Source organism: Oncorhynchus kisutch, linkage group LG3, assembly GCF_002021735.2.
Source record: "Oncorhynchus kisutch isolate 150728-3 linkage group LG3, Okis_V2, whole genome shotgun sequence".
NCBI lineage: Eukaryota > Metazoa > Chordata > Actinopteri > Salmoniformes > Salmonidae > Oncorhynchus > Oncorhynchus kisutch.
Window position 1 is genome coordinate 53,577,155 of NC_034176.2, and position 22,304 is coordinate 53,599,458.

The 22,304-nt window shown below is 44.0% G+C and overlaps 1 protein-coding gene across 2 annotated transcripts in view; it reads left to right on the plus strand.

The window, feature by feature from the left end:
• The window catches only part of LOC109884765 (LARGE xylosyl- and glucuronyltransferase 2), a 117,928-nt gene that overhangs the window by 29,904 nt on the left and 65,720 nt on the right, over nt 1–22,304 (plus strand). Inside the window, exon 2 of one of the 2 annotated variants that reach the window (XM_031808152.1) lies at nt 1,617–1,683. The gene's annotated coding sequence lies outside the window, so the exon portion shown is untranslated. Of the gene's footprint in view, nt 1–1,616; nt 1,684–16,518; nt 17,031–22,304 lie in introns of those variants that run through there. The other variant, XM_031808149.1, reaches the window with a different exon arrangement.

Consider the following 22,304-nt stretch of genomic DNA (forward strand, 5'->3'; position numbering starts at 1 on the left):
TTTCAAGACATACACACAAAGTCAGTGCTCTGGGTCATTGGTGGGTTAGGGTTTTGAGGTTGTTGTCGTACATTTATGTTCGGGGTTATGTGAATCAGCTGTTTATTCACAAACTGGGATTGGTGTTGGGATTATTTTTGATCTTTTCCTCAGGGAGCTTGTTTGGACACGTACAGTACCAGTCAAAAGTTTGGACACACCAACTCATTCCAGGGTTTTTCTTTATGTTACTATTTTCTACATTGTAGAATAACAGTGAAGATATCACAATTATGAAATAACACATATGGAATTATGTAGTAACCAAAAAAGTGTTTAACAAATCAAAATATATGTTATATTTGAGATTCTTCAAAGTAGCCACCCTTTGCCTTGATGACAGCTTTGCACACTCTTGGTATTATATCAACCAGCTTCATGAGGTAGTCACCTGGAGTGCACTTCAACTAACAGGTGTGCCTCGTTGAAAGATAATTTGTGGAATTTCTTTCCTTCTTAATGTGTTTGAGCCAATCAGTTGTGTTGTGTCAAGGTATGGGGGGGGGGGTATACAGAAGATAGCCCTATTTGGTAAAAGACCAAGTCCATATTATGGCAAGAACAGCTCAAATAAGCAAAGGGAAATGAAAGTCCATCATTACTTTAAGACACGAAGGTCAGTCAATCCAGAAAATGTCAATAACTTAGAAAGTTTCTTCAATTGCAGTCAAAAACCATCAAGCACTATAATGAAACTGGTGCTCATGAGGACCACCACAGGAAAGGAAGACCAATAGTTACCTCTGCTGCAGAGGATAAGTTCATTATAGTTACCAGCCCCAGGAATTGCAGCCCAAATAAATGCTTCACTGAGTTCAAGTAACAGACCCATCTCAACATCAACTGTTCAAAGAACACTGCGTTAATCAGGCCTTCATGGTCGAATTGCTGCAAAGAAACCACTACTAAAGGACACCAATAATAAGAAGAGACTGGCTTGGGACAAGAAACACGAGCAATGGACATTAGACCGGTGGAAATCTGTCCTTTGGTCTGATAAGTCCAAGTGTGAGATTTTTGGTTCCAACCGCCGTGTCTTTGTGAGATGCAGAGTAGATGAACGTATCATCTCCGCATATGTGGTTCCCACCGTGAAGCATGGAGGAGGGGTGTGATGGTGTGGCGGTGCTTTGTTGGTGACACTGTCAGTGATCTATTTAGAATTCAAGGCACACTTAACCAGCATGGCTACCACAGCATTCTGCAGCGATACGCCATCCTATCTGATTTGCGCTTAGTTGGACTATCAAAATCATTCCAGGTGAAGCTGATTGAGAGGATGCCAAGAGTGTGCAAAGCTGTCATCAAGGCAAAGAGTGATTACTTTGAAAAATCTAAAATATATTTTGATTTTTGTTTAGTTTTTTGGGTTACTACATGATTCTATATATGTTATTTCATAGTTTTGGTGTCTTCACTATTATTCTACAATGTAGAACATTTTTAAAAAATTAAGAAAAACCCTTGAATGAGTAGGTGTGTCCAAAAATGTGACTGGTACTGATGCGTTACTATGTGCTCTGTGTTTGTGAGTGAGTAAATACTAGATCCTGATTCATGCGTGTATGTTTTTACAGGCTGAAGCTGAAGCCAAGTTGGGTGTGTAAGGGGTCTACTGAGTAGCACAGAGGCAGAAGCATAAAGGTAAGACTGGGATGCTAATACATCACTCTGCTTTTCAACAGGTCTAAAGAACATACACAGCTTCCTACAAATAAGTAGTGAGTGTGTGATTGGGCACATGGTCATATTTGGTTCAGAGAGATCGGGAGAAGGAGGAGGGGAGAGACACTCCTGAAAACCACTGTGTGCCCCCGTTTAGTTTTTTTGAATGACCGGCTGCCTCCGTTTTTGATTCCCTCAGGTGTGTGTGTGTGTGTGTGTGTGTGTGTGTGTGTGTGTGCCTTCCATGTGTGTTTGCTCCCGGTGTGTTCAGTCAAGTATGAAATGACTCTTTTAGTTACAATCTATTTGAACTTTATTGACCGTTCCATTGAACTAGTCTGAAATCAATCATTCTAAAAATCATTACCCTAAACATGTTCGGTTAAGCTGATTGATGGTTTATTTTAATGCTTGCCGTTTCATTCCACACTTACTGTATGATCAATCTCATTATTGAGCTCCGTATATTTTGTTCTCCTTGCTAGCACACTCTAATAAAAAGCTTAGTAGTGTGTGTGTGTGTGTGTGTGTGTGTGTGTGTGTGTGTGTGTGTGTGTGTGTGTGTGTGTGTGTGTGTGTGTGTGTGTGTGTGCGCACGCGCGCGTGTGTGTTTGTGTGTACACATCAGTGAACGCTACAGTAATCTCATTCCCAGACACTTCGCCCAAATGTGCAGAAGGTCTATTGGAGCACAGCATCAAACTTTGCATTCGTTAGGATACATTCGTTACGATACAACCTAACGTAGCAGGCATAAAAGAAACGCCTGAAACTAGATCCCCCACATTCTGGTCTTGACGAGAACCCTGGGGGCGGTTCTCCTCTGCCCTGTTCAACCAATCCACTAAATGTGGAAGAGGAGTTAAGACGGAGTGTCGCCTTGTTGATGCCCGAAAGCGGAAGTCACGACAGAGGCGCTCTCTTCCATTTCCCCTGAAAACCGGAACGTCAAGGTTGTTGACGACCCCGCTAAGGCAAGGATACAAGGCGCGTTACTCAATGGCTTAATCTGCCAACCAATCACCTCCCACAACACCTACCCCCCCACGTGTCTAGGGCACCTCTTACGTTCAGCAGCGGCAGCTGAGCTGTCTCGATACTGAAATGACTTGGCGCAGAACAGGCAGTTGCTGCTTCATTAAAACGTGTTAATTGTGATAACGATGTTACTACTGTAGCTAGCTAACTAGCTAGCTAGGTCATTGAGGAACATGTCATTCAGTGTTGCACTAGCTGCTTAGCTTCTCTTTCATTTTACATCAAGTGGCTGGGTCAGTCATTGCTTCGTCCCACAGCGAGCCATTGTTTACAGACAGATGGCTCATTGTTGAAACTTCCGTATCCTGGTGTCCTTGATCAACCAAATCTAAACTATTCGGTATCACCAAAATAACATTTCCAGTCAACAGATACATGTCCAATATCTCTAGGAACAATAATTCTGCTTGAATTTGTGTTTCGCTATCTAATAAACATGAAAAAAAACACGTTTTTATGCACAATCTCCCGTTTTCTGAGTAAGCTACCGCGTCATCTTCTACAGGTGGAAAATGGGAGACCATGGATATAAAACGTGTTTTAAACGCTTATTTGCATAGTGAAGGACACATTCAATCTGACAAATCGTAAGTATTTTTGTTATTGCTAGGTAACACGCAGAGATTGACGGGAAGAAGTTGCCCAAGTTACGGATTTGCTCAAATTAAATACAATTCTCCAATAAAACTCTATGGTTCCTCCCACTAAGGCCAATTTAGAATGGTTGATGTCTCAGGCTTATATGTGCTGTGCGCAATAACCTGGAAACGAGGTTAATGCTACAGTACCTCTCTGTTATCATACAAACAGAAGCTCAGTCTGTTGCTATGATGCATCTAGCTCCATGCTTGGACGAGCACACTGGCTACATTCAATTCAAACTATTACGAGTGCTGTTCAGATGCTAGGAGGCATCCACCTTGTTTGGCTCATCCCTAATTCAGCCATTTCATCAGATGTGAGTTGAAGCTACTGTACCTTTCTGTTGTGATCTAAATAAGGTGCAGTTCACTATTAGAACATTAGGTTAGTGCACCCAATGGTGGTGGTAAGAGTTGAAGGAAGGTTTGACTAATGTTTATTTTTTTTCCTCTGAGGCCTTGACACCTTTTAGAGTCTCTTTCACTCAGCTAGATATTCACATCCTTGTTACCGCTACGCTTATAATAAGTGCACCAACACGTTATTCACATTCTGATTAGCTATACTGTATGTTTGTAATATACGCACCAATAGATTTAATGACCCACCTGTCAAAGCTTTTCCTAGCATTTGATGGTAATTGTGTCCATGTTAGTGTTTGTGCGTGCGTGGCTGTGTGGATAGTATTATGCCTATAGGTGTGTATTTGTATACAGTATGTGTACATGCGTGTGTGTGTGTGTGTGTGTGTGTGTGTGTGTGTGTGTGTGTGTGTGTGTGTGTGTGTGTGTGTGTGTGTGTGTGTGTGTGTGTGTGTGTGTGTGTGTGTGTGTGTGTGTGTGTGTGTGTGTGTGTGAACATGCCCTCTGGTGTCTATCCTCTAGTGTGCCCGTTATCAGTTTTACATCTACATACCGTACATATGTAGGATCTTCATTTGAGCCTGTTTGCTACATCATGAATATAATCCTGCAGCAACAGGAAATGTGAATTATTATATAGGTTTGTAATTAATGGACATTTTTGTAGGGGTTGATACATTTTTTGTGAGGGAGTTTTTCAGTGGAAAATTCAAACTTCAGAAGCCTTTTTAAACAACACGTTTTAAAGGAATGTTCTCCTGCAACAGGGTGGTCAAATGAAGATCCTACATGTGTAGCATTGGTGATGGTGTGGTTCGTTAGCTCATTTCATTCACACATACTAATCGTATACGGTTAAAGGGACAGCAGAAGGTCATCATTTGCATTCTCTGGGCTTGAGTATCATCACAGCAGAGATTATTTAAACCAGATGAAGCGCTATTCAGCTGTGGTATCTCGCTATTCATGTGACTTGGGTTTGGAGTGTGTGTGTGTGATTGTGTGTGATTGTGTGTGATTGTGTGTGTGTGTGTGTGTGTGTGTGTGTGTGTGTGTGTGTGTGTGTGTGTGTGTGTGTGTGTGTGTGTGTGTGTGTGCGTGCGAGCGAGCATGAATGTGTGTACTTTTGTGTGTTGTGAAGGAAATGTCTTTTTTTTTTATCAAGAAACAGTCTTGAAAATATTAATCTTGTCTTTAGTGTCATAAACACTACTTGGGGGGAAAAAAAAGGAATCCCTATGACCCATATGACAGATAGCCCTGCCATCTTTAGTCACTTCTGCTACAGTAGACTCTCTCCGTCTCACAGTCTAGGCCACAGTAAGCTTTGTGTCCACATCATTTCACCCTGCTTTGCTGCGTAGAAATATTGACTGTTAGCGTTTTCTCCTTATTCCTCTTGCGAGGGGCTAATGAGGCATTTTACCTGCCTGATGTCAGTGGCTCTCAGTGGCTTTCTGCTAGGATCAGTTGAGCGTTTAAGAATTTGCAAGTTGTCTTTTCATTAGGAAGCTCAAAAACCAACAGTCTGTATAGAAAACCAACCGAAGCCATTGACAATGTGGTCTGCCTCACAAAAATATTTGTAAGGGTAACACTTCCCCCCGGGATGAGACAGAGCAGGAGAAACACAACAGTAGTATGAGACAGTAATAGCTGTGCCGAGTTAGTTTAGCCTCTCTGTCTCTCTCGGGACGATTAGGCTATATAGAAACTAATCCCTCTCTCCAATTCCCCGGAAATATAAAGGAAAGAAAGAAAAAATGAAAGCCGTGCAGCTCTCTCTAACCTGAGAGGAAGTTTTCTGGTCGGGGAGTTACCGTGGAAACGGAAAGGGAAGGTAACCAGAACCCCCTCCAGAGGGATTAGAGAGGGGATGGGGAGAGAGAGAAAGACACAGAGACAGAGAATGAATGAATGAATGAATGACTGAATGAATGAAGGACATTTTACAGAAGGGATGAGGAAAGACAGATGAGATTGAGGAGGAAACAGAACAGAAGCAGAGAGAGTGAAAGAAAGGTCAATAAATCTGATAGCAGCATGTCAGATTGTCTTTGAGCCCTCTTGGGAGATCCTTCTTCTCTGATACCCATCACGGAACACATTATATTAGCCATGTTTCACCCCTGGTGTGTATTGAAGAGGGAGATCGAGCATCGAGAATGCACCTCCTTGTCCAAAAAGCTAGGCTGCCCACAACAGCTGAAACAGAACAGTACCTAGCCAATTGCTTTGCCCTAGTTTTATCGGGCCCGCAATCTGGAGGCCACGCAATGCAAGCCTGTGTACGTGGCCGAGACTGCCAAATATCAGCGCCACCAGCTTGGACCTACACCCGAGGCAGTCCAAGGATACCACGAGGGGCTGGTATTTAAGCAGCTTCTCGACAAAGGCCTGTTCCATGTTGCCGTCAAATGAGCAGCCCCCTTCCAAAATGAGCACCTCCCCCTGGCCTCCCCCCACAACAACAATATCGTATTTGGCACACAGAAAAACATATAATCAACATCAAACCAGCTTTCCCTTACAAGATAATGTTTATCCATGTGTGCTGTTGGTGAAAATACATGTCAGCATGTCAGATTGCCTTTCAGGCCTCTTAGGAGATCCTTCCTCTCTGATACCCACCATGTAACACATTACGTTCGTCATGTATCACCCTTGGTGTGTGTGTGTGTGTGTGTGTGTGTGTGTGTGTGTGTGTGTGTGTGTGTGTGTGTGTGTGTGTGTGTGTGTGTGTGTGTGTGTGTGTGTGTGTGTGTGTGTGTGTGTGTGTGTGTGTGTGTGTGTGATTGAACTGATGTTAATTTGTCCTATGCTGTTTATTCTGTAATTCTCTCTGTGATAAGCTGTAAACCTCACACACACACACATACCGCTCCCTTAATAGACACTGCCATCAAAAACAACACCCACTAAAGACTCTATGAATGCCTATAAACCAATCTCATAGCCAGTGAGTGGCAGTACTGCTGGCTGACTATAAAGGAAGGTACACATAGAGAGAGAGAGAGCGTGTGTGTGTGTGCGTGCGTGTTTGTGTGTTTGTGTGATGGGAGAGTGTTGAGGAGTTCAGACAACTGGAGCCAAGACAACAGATGTTTTTTATGAGGATGTTTCATTCTCTATTGGGCTCTCATCTGACCTAGCTTCACTATATATACAAAGGTATGTGGACACCGGTCAACTAGAGCTGACCCGGTCAACTGTAAGTGCTGTTATTGGAAAGTGGAAATGTCTAGGAGCATCATCTCAGCCTCTAAGTGGTAGGCCACACAAGCTAACAGAACGGGACCACCGAGTGCTGAAGCACATAGCCCGTAGAAATTGTCTGTCCTCGGTTGCAACACTCACTACCGAGTTCCAAACTGCCTCTGTCCGCGCAATAACTGTTAGTCGGGAGCTTCATGAAATGGGTTTTCATGGCCGAGCAGCTGCACACAAGCCTAAGATCACCATGCGCAATGCCAAGCATTGGCTGGAGTGGTGTAAAGCTCGTCGCCTTTGGACTCTGGAGTAGTGGAAACGCATTCTCTGGAGTGATGAATCATGCTTCATATGGCAGTCCAACGGACAAATCTGGGTTTGGTGGATGCCAGGACAATGCTACCCTGCCCCAATGAATAGTGACAACTGCACATGTTGGTGCAGGAGGAATAATGGTCTGGGGCTGTTTTTCATGGTTCGGGCTAGGCCCCTTAGTTCCAGTGAAGGGAAATCTTCACGCTACGGCATACAATGTGATTCTAGATGATACTGTGCTTCGAACTTTGTGGCAACAGTTTGGGGAAAGCTCTTTCCTGTTTCAACATGACAATTCCTCCGTGCAAAAAGCGAGGTCCAAACAGAAATGGTTTGTCGCGATTGGTGTGGAAGAACTTGACCGGCCTGCACAAAGTCCTGGCCTCAACCCCATCGAACACCTTTGGGATGAATTGGAACACCGACAATGTCCCCCAGCAATGTTCCAACATCTAGTCAAAATAATTCCCAGAAGAGTGTAGGCTGCTATATCAGCAAAAGGGGGGACCAACTCCATATTAATGCCCATGATTTTGGAATGAGATGTTCGATGAGCAGGTGTCCACATTCTTTTGATCATGTAGTGCATCTTAAAGGACAGTTTGGTTACTTTATAGCCAGTTATTATGCTGCTAGAAAATATGCACTACTGTAAGATTTGATATTTTATCATTTTTATTAGTCATACTGCACAGTTTTTCGTTTTTGTCATTTTGAAGCTTCTGTATTGCCTTCTTCTATTGCATACTACGATTTCAAGGGTGCATTTCATCTCCCATGATGCAATGCCCCGCATAGTTAGCCTGCAGTTAGCTTACTTAGCTGGCTATCAAGCCCAGACTAAGCTTAGTTTAAATATAGTGCTTATTATGTCATACATTTTGAGTGCATTTCACAACAGTCCAAACAAAATGTAGGCCTGTTAGAAGAACACAACATTTATTATGACATTTACAGGCAAATTATTGCGGAATCCTAGTCTCTCAGCCTATATCTTTGTGGCTAACGTTAGCAAAGCTAGCTAGCGAAGTACTGTAGCTAAACCTGCTGCATCGGAAATAAAGACAAATACAGCCTCAGCGACTGTCCATTCAACCATCCAACAGCACTGGATGCCTATTGTAACTAATACAAAGTATTACGTTTACAAGTAATTCAATACAAAATGTAGGCTCTTTGGAAAGTGCACAAAGGCTGCTGGAGCTGCATCTTTGCTGTATCTCATTCGTGGAAATGGAGATCGTTCTCAGGGCAGATCTGGCGGTTTTGACGAGCAGAAGCGACTTCGTAGTATGTTAGGAGAAGTGGATGAACGCACTAATTGTAAGTCGCTCTGGATAAGAGCATCTGCTAAATGTCTAAAGTGTTAAAAAAATCTGTGTGTGTGAAGTCAGTGTGTTGTAATCAACTTGCTCTGCAGTTTTGTTTGAAGGGTAATAGTACAAAGGAGAGAGTTTTGTCAAGAACATTTCTCCACCCAATGATGACAGTTAGCCAATATGTCATTTTTATTGAATCTGTGGAAGCATTTTTACCCCTGCTCATGTATTGGCTAGCTGTCTCTTGATCATTGCTCTGCTCCAATCTTTTCACAAACTCTGCATTGTTTTGTGTGTGTGTGTGTGTGTACGTTCCCTGCGTGTGTGTTTACATGTCTACACATGTCTGTATAGAGTAGCTGGTGGATTGCTTTATTGTGGCATTTACTGGGATGACAGGGCCGCTAAGGTGAACCGTTATTAGAGTGTGAGTGGCATTCTCTTGTTCTGTAATAAAAAGTCTGCAACAATAACAGAGGATGGACCTGCTACAACTCCAATAGCAATTCCCTTCCTTGAGTTGGGTAGCAGCTCTCACTCTCTCTCTCTCTCTCTCTGTCTCTCTCTCTCTCTATCAGTATTCTTATCTGCTCCCACCCATTCCTCTACACTCGACATCCCCCTTTAAACTCCGCTCCCTATCTCCAATCGATCACCTCCACATCCTTTCTCCATTTTCCACTACCATTATCCAATTTATCCTGTGCGTGAGATGGGACTTACTTGGGGTATAAAGATGCATCCCACTTCCCCTCTCAGTCCCTCTGCCCTTTCTATCCCCTGTCACTTTCCCTTTCTGCCCCCCTCCTCCCCTCTACCCACTCCTTTTTCATCGGTCTCCTTCCCTCTCCCTCTCTCTCCTCAGTTCCTTCCCCGTCTCTGTCCCTCTCTACCCACTCCTTCTTCATCGGTCTCCTTCCCTCTCCCTCTCTCTCCTCAGTTCCTTCCCCGTCTCTGTCCCTCTCTACCCACTCCTTCTTCATCGGTCTCCTTCCCTCTCCCTCTCTCTCCTCAGTTCCTTCCCCGTCTCTGTCCCTCTCTACCCACTCCTTCTTCATCGGTCTCCTTCCCTCTCCCTCTCTCTCCTCAGTTCCTTCCCGTCTCTGTCCCTCTCTACCCACTCCTTCTTCATCGGTCTCCTTCCCTCTCCCTCTCTCTCCTCAGTTCCTTCCCCGTCTCTGTCCCTCTCTACCCACTCCCTCTTCATCTGTCTCCTTCCCTCTCCCTCTCTCTCCTCAGTTCCTTCCCCGTCTCTGTCCCTCTCTACCCACTCCTTCTTCATCGGTCTCCTTCCCTCTCCCTCTCTCTCCTCAGTTCCTTCCCCGTCTCTGTCCCTCTCTACCCACTCCTTTTTCATCGGTCTCCTTCCCTCTCCCTCTCTCTCCTCAGTTCCTTCCCCATCTCTGTCCCTCTCTCCCTACTGTTTGCCCCTGTATGTCCAGTGTGGCCTTCTAGCGTCTGTGTGGAGTTTTATTGGAGGTGGATTAAACTGGTGGAGCTGTAATGAGATGCCTCATTTACTGCATGAGTATGAATCTCCATCTGCCCGTGCTTTTCTGAGGACCAACGCACACATGCACATGCACTCGCGCACACACGAACACTCACGGAGCAGGCGTGCATAAGGGGGCTCCTTGTGGAGTCATTCTAATCGAGTCAGCTGCCTATATCTCTTTGTCTACACATGGAGTGAGAGAGGAACTGGAGAGGTAGAATAGAGGGAGTGCGAGAGAGAGGAGAGAGAGAATGAGAGGGGGATAAAAGTGAGAAGAAAGTTATTAATGTCAAACAGATAGTGTCCGAATACCCATTCAAGCGTACTACATACAGTTGAAGTCAGAAGTTTACATACACCTTAGCCAAATACATTTAAACTAGTTATTCCACAAATCCTGACATTTAATCCAAGTAACCATTCCCTGTCTAAGGTCAGTTAGGATCACCACTTTATTTTAAGAAAGTGAAATGTCAGAATATTAGTAGAGAGAATTATTTATTCCAGCTTTTATTTATTTCATTACATTCCCAGTGGGTCAGAAGTTTACATACACTCAGTTAGTATTTAGTAGCATTGCCTTTAAATTGTTTTGCAGCAAGTATGCTTGGGGTCGTTGTCCATTTGGAAGACCCATTTAACATCCTGACTGATGTCTTGAGATGTTGTTTCTATATATCCACGTAATTTTCCATCCTCATGATGCCATCTATTTTGTGAAGTGCACCAGTCCCTCCTGCAGTAAAGCACCTCCACAACATAATGCTGCCACCCCCGTGCTTCAAGCCTCCCCCTTTTTCCTCCAAACATAACGATGGTCATAATGGCCAAACAGTTCTATTTTTGTTTCATCAGACCAGAGGATATTTCTCCAAAAAGTACAATCTTTGTCCCCATGTGCAGTTGCAAACCATAGTCTGGCTTTTTTATGGCAGTTTTGGAGCAGTGGCTTCTTTCTTGCTGAGCGGCCTTTCGGGTTATGTCGATATAGGACTGTGGATATAGATACTTTTGTACCTGTTTCCTCCAGCATCTTCACAAGGTCCTTTGCTGTTGTTCTGTGATTGATTTGCGCTTTTCACACCAAAGTACGTTCATCTGTAGGAGACAGAACGCATATCCTTCCTGAGCGGTATGATGGCTGCGTGGTCCCATGGTGTTTATACTTGCATACTATTGTTGTTACAGATGAACGTGGTACCTTCAGGCATTTGGAAATTGCTCCCAAGGATGAACCTTGGCTGATTTCGTTTGATTTTCCCATGATGTCAAGCAAAGAGGCACTGAGTTTGAAGGTAAGCCTTGAAATACATCCACAGGTACACTTCCAATTGACTCAAATGATGTCAATTAGCCTATCAGAAGTTTCTAAAGCCATGACATCATTTTCTGGAATTTTCCAACCTGTTTGAAGGCACAGTCAACTTAGTGTATGTAAACTTCTGACCCACTGGAATTGTGATACAGTAAATTATAAGTGAAATAATCTGTCTGTAAACAATTGCTGGAAAAATCACTTGTGTCAAACTATAGTTTGTGAACAAGTCATTTGTGGAGTTGTGACTCCAACCTAAGAGTATGTAAACTTCCGACTTCAACTGTGCTTAAACTGCATATACTGTATGCACTCATCGTTACATACTATTTAGCATGTACTGTTCAGTATGCAGTATGCAGTATGCTACGGCCGCAACGGAGTAACGGTTCCTGACTGGCTGAATAGGTGGGGCGGGGCGGGGCCGTGTGTGTGTATTTTTCCAAATTCAACAGACATGCATTTAATTTAACTAGTCTGATGATAGCTCATTTCCAATTCCAATCATTTTTCTAAACTCTGAATTGTATAGGAATGGATGTATAAGCCTACCTAGGCTGGTTGGAGGCAGACTATTACATTTGACCTACACCGTAGCCCACAAAGCCCATATATCCTTTTAAAAAGGGACTGGAGACAGAAACAGATCATTTGGTTCCATTTCAACATATTTATTAGTGAAACCCAAGTGCCGTAACATATATCAATGAAATTCACCAAAACGTTTCAATTTTTCAAATCAAAACGCTATTGCACAGAAAAAGGTGGACAGTCAGGCGCATCAGCAAATTCCGAACCGCTGGACAGCAACATAATTAACTAAAGCACTGATCATTGGGAATGAGATCAGAATGACTGTTAAGACTTGATCTATTAATTAAATAATTAAATAGGTAGCCTAGCGTACAAAACTAAAACAATCCCTGTGTTCAGGGACATGACGTCAATAACGCAGCCACATCCCGAGTCCCCGGTGCCCGACACATTCAGAAATCAAATGATGGTTTAGTATTTAGTTGAAAGGGTCTGATGAAGGCCAAGGTAACAAAAAACTGAAATCCACTTTAAGTAAAAAAAAAAAAAAACATTTTTTGAAAGACTTGAAAGATTTTAGGAAAATAAAAACTACGTAGCCTATATTTGAACACCACCACATAAGCTTCGCTATTCGGCAACTTTACAATTAACTAACTTAGTTTTGTTGTTTGGCTACTTGAAGAGAACTAGGGCCCATCACTCGCAGCCCACATCTTCCAATGCATTGTGGAAAAGTGTGCATCAAATTCTACTAGACGAAGAGCCGATATGAGTATAACATCCTGGCATTTAAACCCACGTACTTTAAAACCTTCTATTTTCGCATGCTGAGAATGCTTCATGTGCAGTTGAGTTGTTTTCCGTTTTTCGTTTATCTCGGTAGCTCATCCCCATATCTAACACATCATAACCAAAATGAGTACGACATCCGGGCATTTAAAATAATACTAGACTTTCGAAATGTCGCATACTATCAACAGTACTAGATTTTTACCCCAAAGTCAGCTGACTCCAACCCCTCCCCCCTTTTCCATTCCCTCCACTTCACCCAGTGCCACTTTTGCTGATTGTGTTGCGATGGGATGATTAGCCCCCCCCCCCCCATGTCATGGTGGGGTTGGCTTAGTTGACACGTACTGCCTCTGACTGCTCTCCTCCTCCACTTCCCTTTGTCTCATTTTTCTCTCTATTAACAGCATCGCGTTTCCTTCACACTCCTGGGTGCCAGTATGTGATACATTATAGATGTGTGTGTCTGGCGTGTGACGTGTGTGTCTGGCATGTGTGAGAAAGAGCTCTTTGATCTGGAGAGCTTGTCTTGAAGTGTCGAGAACACACACACACACACCAGTGTTAAAGATGGCCATTAGAAGAGCCACTCTGCCACCTGGAGACTCATCAAGTATTGACCATCTGTCTGGAACTACACACTTCTCCCTCATACACACACACACACACACACACAAACATATACACACACACGCAAACACACACACCAGTCGAGTGTAGCGGAGGGCACCATGATAAGGGCAGCAGAGCAGCAGGGAGTCGGACCATGGAACACTGCTCATGGGCTTCTGGGAACCTCATCTCAGAGAGAGGAAGACAGAGAAAGAAATAGAGAAATAGAGAGAGGTAGAAAGAGAGAGGAAAAGAGAATGTGATACAGGGATGGGCATTTCTCCAGTCCTCCAGCTGTCCCGGAGGCATCACATCACTCTCCGGTGCCTCCCTCTTGACCCGTGTGGGCGATCAGTAGCACTCTGGAACAGACTCACAGCATAATCATATCTCGTACCATGTTCAGTAAGGAATAGGATAGATAAACAAAACAAACCCTAATTTGGTTTATTTATATACACGGAGTATACCTAACATTAGGAGCACCTTCCTAATATTAAGTTGCACCCCCCTCCTTTCCCTCTTTTGGCCCTCAAAACAGCCTCAATTTGCCGGGGCATGGACTCTACAGACACACGCATACACACGCACATGATAACACACGCAGTATACACACACGTACACACAGATTTTGTGTTGTACGTATGTGGCGGTAGTGTAGTGGCCTGAGGGCTCACACGTAATTTGTTATGAAATGTGTTGTGTAATGTCATGTGGTTAGTTGTACATAACTGCCTTCATTTTGGGAACCCGTGTTCGAGACTGAATCAGCGTACTCCCCGCTGTCCTTTACTATACTCACACACACGTAAAATGTATGCACGCACACAGATGCCTACTGTACACGTATACACACACACACGTAAAATGTATGCACGCACACAGATGCCTACTGTACACGTATACACACACACAGCAGTGGAGGCTGCTGAGGGGAGGACGGCTCATAATAATGTCTGCAACGGCGCGAATGGAATGGCATCAAACACATGGAAACGATGTGTTTAACGTTGTTGATACCTTTCCACTTATTCTGCTCCAGCCATTACCACGTGCCCGTCCTCCACAAATAAGGTGCCATCAACCTCCTGTGACACACACGCACACACACACACACACCTGCCCTGCTGTCCAGAGTGACTGTACAGCCATGACAGTGCCATATGGTCTATTAGCATTTGCACTCATATATTTTCATCCCGCCTCCCCGCGAGTGTGTTTGCACGTCCATGCGTGTGTTTTAGTGTTTGTGTGTGTGTGTGTATACGTGTGTTTCTGAAAAGGTGAGGGGACAGATTTTGGAGTTTAGAGGAGCAGAAGTTTAAGTTTCAGAGCACAAAGTGTCTTTGTATCTGTGCTGTTCTTGAGTGGACCTCTTCTCTCTGAATTATTTGTGATCGTGTGACTGTGTTTTGCTCTCTCTACAAATGTAGCCGAAAGGCTGAGCAGTGTTTTTTATATACAGAAAGACTTGTTACGTCACATTCTGTCTGCGTTCTGTTGCTGCAGTGTTTGTCTGAGACATACTCGGATGCAGACACACATGCAGATGCACGACACAAACATAGAGGGAGAGAGAGAACTGTTGTCTGCTACTTTTTAATGTTGTTTTCTGTCGTGAAGCATTAGTAAGTTATATCAATGTTTCAAGTTTGAAGTATTTGTCACATGCCCAAGTGTAGTGAAATGCTTAACCTGCAAGCCCTACCCAACAGTGCAGTATTTAATATAATAATAGTATAACTAAAAACTTGTTTTTGTTTTAAACACAAGGAATATGTAGAAGAATGTAAGCTGTCAGTACCCGTACCAAATATGCAATGTGCAAAGATACTGGAGTATTTGCAGTATATTTGTACATGTATTAGGAGAAAGTGACTGGTTATTATTATTATTAATAGTATGGCAGCAGGGTGTGTGTGTGTGTGTGTGTGTGTGTGTGTGTGTGTGTGTGTGTGTGTGTGTGTGTGTGTGTGTGTGTGTGTGTGTGTGTGCGTGTGTGTGTGTGCGTGTGTGTGCGTGTGAGTGTGTGTGTGTCCGTGCGCAAGAGTGTCAGTGTAGGTGTTATAGGCGATTATACAGTACATTTAAACAGGTCTGACTGGTATCAGGAATATATAAATACTTATGGTAATATACTATTGGTCAAATATACCTGTAAACAGGAGTGATAGTGACCAGTAGCAGGATGAATAGATTGATAATAATGTTAATGGCAATCAATAAACAACAGCATAGTGGCAGTAATACATCTAATCAATAATATTTTTAGCAGCAGCTTAGGTGTATGTGTGTGTGGGAGGGGCGGGGGGGGGGGGGTCTGCTAGTGTGTGGCGTCGGCAATGACTGAGTGAGGGTGTGTGTGTGTATGTGAGAATGTGTTTGCACATGTGAGGTAGTGAGTGAGTGGTGTGTGTGTGTGCTTGAGTGGGTGAACAGGGAGTACAGGAAGGGGCTAAAGGGCCCACATCCTCGGGTCCCGAGCTTGGTGACGGGCTTTAAGGGCACTATGGTGTTGAACGCTGAGTTGTAGACGATGAACAGCATCCTCATATGGGTATTCCTCTTTTCAGGTGGAGGAGGGCAGTGTGGAGTGCAATTGACATTGTGTCGTCTGTGGATCTGTTGTGGAGGTATGCAAATTGGAGTGGGTCCAGGGTATCTGGGATGATGGAGTTGATGTGAGCCATAACCCGCCTTTCAAAGCACTTCATTATTACAGATGTGAGTGCTACAGGGCGGTAGTCATTGTGTCTGGTTGCCTTAGAGTTTTTGGGAACAGGAAAAAAATGGCAGTTACCTGGAAACGTGAGGATTACAGACTGGGACAAGGAGAGAATGTCAATGAAGACACCTGCCAGCTGGTCTGTGTGTGTGCGTGTCTGTGTGCGCGTGCATGTGCAAGTGTGAGTGTTGAAGCATGCGTGTGCGTCTGTTTGAGAAAGTGAGTGTTTAGTGTGATTACTCCTAAGTGTTAACCTGTGCCAATGTCTCTGTCGCCACACTGTCTGAGGGAGAGGGAGGGGCTGGGACTGTGTGTATTTCAGTGTGTTTGGCTGGTCAGAGATTCTATTGGTCTCTTCTATTGGCTGATACCCGAGGGGGTGTGTTTCGGGGCTGGGCCAGTGCTTGTGGGGAGGGGCCGTGAGTTCAATCTTTCTCTTGCAGGGTGCTCAGTCAAGAGCGGAGTGTGTGAGTGCACACACAAAAGAGAGAGAACAGACGATAGAAAGAGAGAGCGGTTCTATTCTGGTGTATTTGTCTCCTCCAGACACCCAGGACTCTTCTGTCTCTCTCTACCCCGGCAGGGTGCTTGCTGATGGTGTAACACTAGATCGGCTCAGCCTCCCTCCTTTGGGAACTCTGGAGCTCCCTCTCTCACCTTCTGTGTTTGCTCTCTCGACCGGCTGACTTTCTTTATTTGGAGAGTGCGAGAGTGTGTTTTACTCGGCAGGATTAGGCAGTCTGTATGCACTCTGGTACAAGCTGGTACGGTGGAGGTCGTTTCGTTCGTGAGTGTGTTGTTCGCCCCTCTCTCTCTGCGAGCCACACTCGAGTCTCTCATACACCCTTCGGCTCTAACGGAAACACGCACCTACTATTCCCAAGGATTTGGGATATGTGTATAAAGGTTTAGCCTTCTCTGAATTGTGGATACAGAGAGGACTACACATTACAACTTCACTGAGCAGGTGAGAGAGACGTACCACAGCTTTCACTGGTTATCCACATGGACTGAGGTGGGTGCTTACGTGTGTCAGCTTGCAAATCTGTTAGTACCGTGTGTTGGGGAATCCATGGCGAGTTGCATATACTGTCCTGTTCGGAGGGAGCAGAGCTTGTGTGCATCTTTCTGCAGTAAAACCCCAAACTGAACTGAATATGCTGACTAGTATTTTCTGCTTGGATGTTTGTCTGTGTGGTTTGTGGGCAGATTCCATGTTTTGGTGCGTTTGTGTAGGTCAGTGTGCTTTTTGATAGTTTGTGTGTGTGTGTGTGTGTGTGTGTGTGTGTGTGTGTGTGTGTGTGTGTAGTCAGGTCCATTTGACTGGCCTGTGGGCTATAGCCAAGGATTAGAGATAAATTAACCACATTCTTCTCTGCTGAGCCACAGAATATGGAGACATCCCCCTTACTATCCCCTTATACCCCAGTCTGTACCCGTCCTGCCCCCTCACCTAGCTATCACATCCGCACCCTCCCCTCAGGCCCCCTGCTTGCATCACCCCCCCCCCCCCCATTAAGGCCCCATTCCCACACCCCCATCACGCTCCTGTAACCCCCCCTCCACACACACAACCTTTATTGCTTCCCCATCCTCCCCTACACACACACACACACATATACACACACACACACACACACACAAAATCGCTTTCTACCCCTGGGGTCTCTCTCCAACAGCTGTTACTTCCTCTACACTTTAAACACTCCGCTGGTCACAGGTTCAGGAATTGTTTAAAAAAATCACAACATTCACTTCAAATGAACCTTACAAATAGCAGTGTTGGGTGATTTGGAAAGCAATAGTCAGTCCATAAATAATATAATAATACTGGTAGGAAAGGTTTTCATCTTTAGCTCACAATCTGTAGAGACTATATGATTAGACAGGTTCAAAATGTATGTAAAACATCACAGCACAATTGAAAAATATATGGCACATGGAAACCAAATGAGGGTGGTCTATGGTGATAGGTGGGATGGGCTGAGAGGGTGGTCTATGGTGATAGGTGGGATGGGCTGAGAGTGGCTGAGGGGTGGGATTAAAGAGTTTATGGATTATTGTTATTGTATTACTGTTATGTGATTGCTTTATGTAAAAGTACCATGTATGTAAAAATGTATATATAAAATGTATGTATACGTAGCAGAAAAGCTGTATAAAAATTTAAAAAAAGATATGTGTCCTCCGAAGAGGAGGGGTGGGTGGATAATAATAATAATAATAATATAATAATTATAATAAAAACATATATATATATTATTTATATATAATTATTATTTTTAACAAATTAAACACTTGGCTGCTTTTCTGCCCTCTGCTCCTCTTTCCTCCCTCCCTCCACTTCTCCTCTACCCTTCCTTTCTTCCCTCCCTCACTATTCTCCTCCTCCACATCTTCTCTCCCTTGCTCCTTTCCTCCCTTCTTTCATTCCTCATCTCCCCTGCTGCCATATACCCTCAACCTGTAAACCCTCAACCTGTAAAACAGTAACCAGTTTGTGTGTGTGTGTGTGTGTGTGTGTGTCAGGAGACGTTATGCCTTAGACCTTGTATCCGCTGGAGGAATGCTATATTACTTCTATCCCTGGGTCCTTTACCTTCTCTCTCTCTCTCTCTCTCTCTCTCTCTCTCTGTCTGTCTCTCTGTCTCTCTCTCTCTCTGTCTCTCTCTCTGTCTCTCTCTCTGTCTCTCTCTCACTCTCTCTCTATGTCTCTCTCTCTCTGTCTCTCTCGCTCTCTGTCTCTCTCTCTCTCTCTGTCTCTCTCTCTCTGTCTCTCTCTCTCCTTCTCTCTCTCTCTCTCTCTCTCGCTCTCTCTCGCTCTCTCTCTCTATCTCTGTCTCTCTCTCTCTCTCTCTCTCGCTCTCTCTTTCTCTGTCCCTCTCTCTGTCTCTCTCTCTCTCTCTCTCTGTGGGTGTCTCTCTTTCTCTGTCTCTCTCTCTCTCTCTCTGGATACAGGTGAGAGAGACAGAGAAAGAGAGAGAGAGAGATAGAGAGAGAGACAGAGAGAGAGGCAAAGATCTGAGGAAAGGGCAAGAACCCAATAGATAGACATAGATCCAGAGTTCCTCTGTGGAGATGGGAGAACCTTCCAGAAGTACAGCCATCTCTGCAGCACTCCACAATTCAGGCCTTTATGGTGGAGTGGGCAGATGGAAGCCACTCCTCAGTAAAAGGCATATGACAGCCCACTTGGAGTTTACCAAAATGCAGCTGAAGACTCTCAGACCATGAGAAACAAGATTCTCTGGTCTGAGGAAATCAAGATTGAACTCTTTGGCCTGAATGCCAAGCATCATGTCTGGAGGAAACCTGGCACCATCCCTACGGTATGAGATGTGTCTGGTATGACAACTGCTCGACACCCCGACTGCAAGGCATTACAGACGATATTGCGTACGGCCCAGTACATCACCGGGGTCAAGGTTCCTGCCATCCAGGACTTCTATACCAGACGGTGTCAGAGGAAGGCCCCAGCCAACTTAGTTATAGACTGTTCTCTCTGCTACCGCACGGCAAGCAGTACCGGAGCGCCAAGTCTAGGATGCAAGAGGCTTCTAAACAGCTTCGACCCCAAATGATTTTCTTAAAACTGTATTGTTGGTTAAGGGCTTGTAAGTAAGCATTTCACTTCAAGGTCTACTGCACCTGTTGTATTCGGGGCATGTGACAAATACAATTTGATTTGATTTGAATGTCCTTGAGTGGCCCAGCCAGAGCCCAGACCTGAACCCGGCGTTGTCATCTACAAAATAGCTTCCAATACTCTACTCAGCAAACTGGATGCAGTTTATCACAGTGCCACCCGTTTTGTTACTAAAGCACCTTATACCACCCACCACTGCGACCTGTATGCTCTAGTCGGCTGGCCCTCGCTACATATTCGTCGCCAGACCCACTGGCTCCAGGTCATCTACAAGTCCATGCTAGGTAAAGCTCCGCCTTATCTCAATTCACTGGTCACGATGGCAACACCCACCCGTAGCACACGCTCCAGCAGGTGTATCTCACTGATCATCCCTAAAGCCAACACCTCATTTGGCCGCTTTTCGTTCCAGTTCTCTGCTGCCTGTGACTGGAACGAATTGCAAAAACGCTGAAGTTGGAGACTTTTATCTCCCTCACCAACTTCAAACATCTGCTATCTGAGCAGCTAACCGATCGCTGCAGCTGTACATAGTCTATCGGTAAATAGCCCACACAATTTTACCTACCTCATCCCCATACTGTTTACATTTATTTACTTTTCTGCTCATTTGCACACCAGTATCTCTACCTGCACATGACCATCTGACCATTTATCACTCCAGTGTTAATCTGCAAAATTGTAATTATTCGCCTACCTCCTCATGCCTTTTGCACACAATGTTTATAGACTCTCTTTTTTTTCTGTGTTACTGACTGGTTAATTGTTTACTCCATGTGTAACTCTGTGTTGTCTGTTCACACTGCTATGCTTTATCTTGGCCAGGTCGCAGTTGCAAATGAGAACTTGTTCTCAACTAGCCTACCTGGTTAAATAAAGGTGAATTAAAATTAAAATAAAATAAAAACCCGGTCAAATATCTCTGGAGAGACCTGAAAATAGCTGTGCAGCAAACGCTCCCCATCCAACTTGACAGAGTTTGAGAGGATCTGCAGAGAAGAATGGCAGAAACACCCCAAATACAGGTGTATGAAGCTTGTAGCTTCGTACCCAAGAAGACTCGACGCTGTAATCACTGCCAAAGTTGCTTCAACAAAGTACCAGTAAAGGATATGAATACTTATTTAAATGTATTTTTCCGTTTTTTATTTGTAATACATTTGCAGAAAATTCTAAAAGCATGTTTTTGCTTTGTCATTATGGGGTAGTGTGTAGATTGATGAGAATTCTTTTTTTTTTTAAATCAATTTTGGAATAATGCTGTAACAAAAGGTAGAAGAAGCAGAGGGGCCTGAATACTTTCCGAAGGCACTGTTGTTGAAGTATGAAAGGGAAAATAAATTAATAAACAGATAAATATAACGTGTATTTAAAATTTTTGTGCTCCATAGGTTACCCTTTTTCTCATGGCAATGGACCACAAATCTTGCTTCCCGTGGTTGCACCCTGTGGTATTTCTCCTAACAGATATGGGAGTTTATCAATGTTTGATTTGTTTCAAATTCTTTGTGGGTCTGTGTGATCTGTGGGAAATATATGTCTCTAATGTGGTCATACATTTGGCAGGAGGTTAGGAAGTATATCTCAGTTTGCACCTAATTTTGTGGGCAGACCTGGCTCTATGGTGACCTCTCTGAATAGCAAGGTTATGCTCACTGAGTTTGTACATAGTCAAAGATTTTCTTAATTTGGGGTCAGTCACGTTGATCAGGTATTCTGCCACGGTGTATTCTCTGTTTAGGGCCAGATAGCACTCAAATTTGCTCCGTTTTTGGGTTGATTCTTTCCAATGTGTCAAATATTTATCTTTTTGCTTTCTCATAATTTGGTTGGGTCTAAATGTGTTTCTGTCCTGGGGCTCTGTGGGATCTGTTTGTGAACAGAGCCCCAGAACCAGCTGGTTGAGGAGACTCTTCTCTTGGTTCATCTCTCTGTAGGTGAAGGCTTTGTGATGTAATGTGTGGGCATCGCTTCCTTTTAGGTGGTTGTAGAATTGAACAGGTCTTTTTTGGATTTTGATAGTTAGCGGGTATAGTCCTAATTCTACTCTGCATGCATTGTTTGGTGTTTTACATTGTACACAATGTATATTTTTGCAGAATTCTGCATGCAGAGTCTCAGTTGGGTGTTTTTCCCATCTTTTTGAATTATTGGTTGGTGAGTGGACCCCATACCTCACAACCATAGAGGGCAATGGGTTCGATAACTGATTGAAGTATATATATTTTTTATCTCACTCTCTGTGTGTGTGTGTGTGTGTGCTGATGCTTGTAAGGCTGATAAACGTTTTCTGACATGTTTCCACTGCGTGTGTTCAGCATGAGCTCCTTAGGAGCCTAACTCCATACCACTGCTTTAGCTGGTCATGCCCATTCCCTCTGTAGCAGGAAGTGGCTGTAGTCTAAACCCTGTGCCAAAATGAGACATGAATTCAAATCGTTGCACTTCAGAAGTGTGTTTGGTTTGCCCAACAGCTAGATGTGTGTCCTGGATGGATGGTGTTAACACCTGGTGCACGATCAGGAGGCAGACGTTGTGGAACGTTGCAGGTAGACATGTCATGAAGAGAACTGTATCCACTGTATATTATGTTCA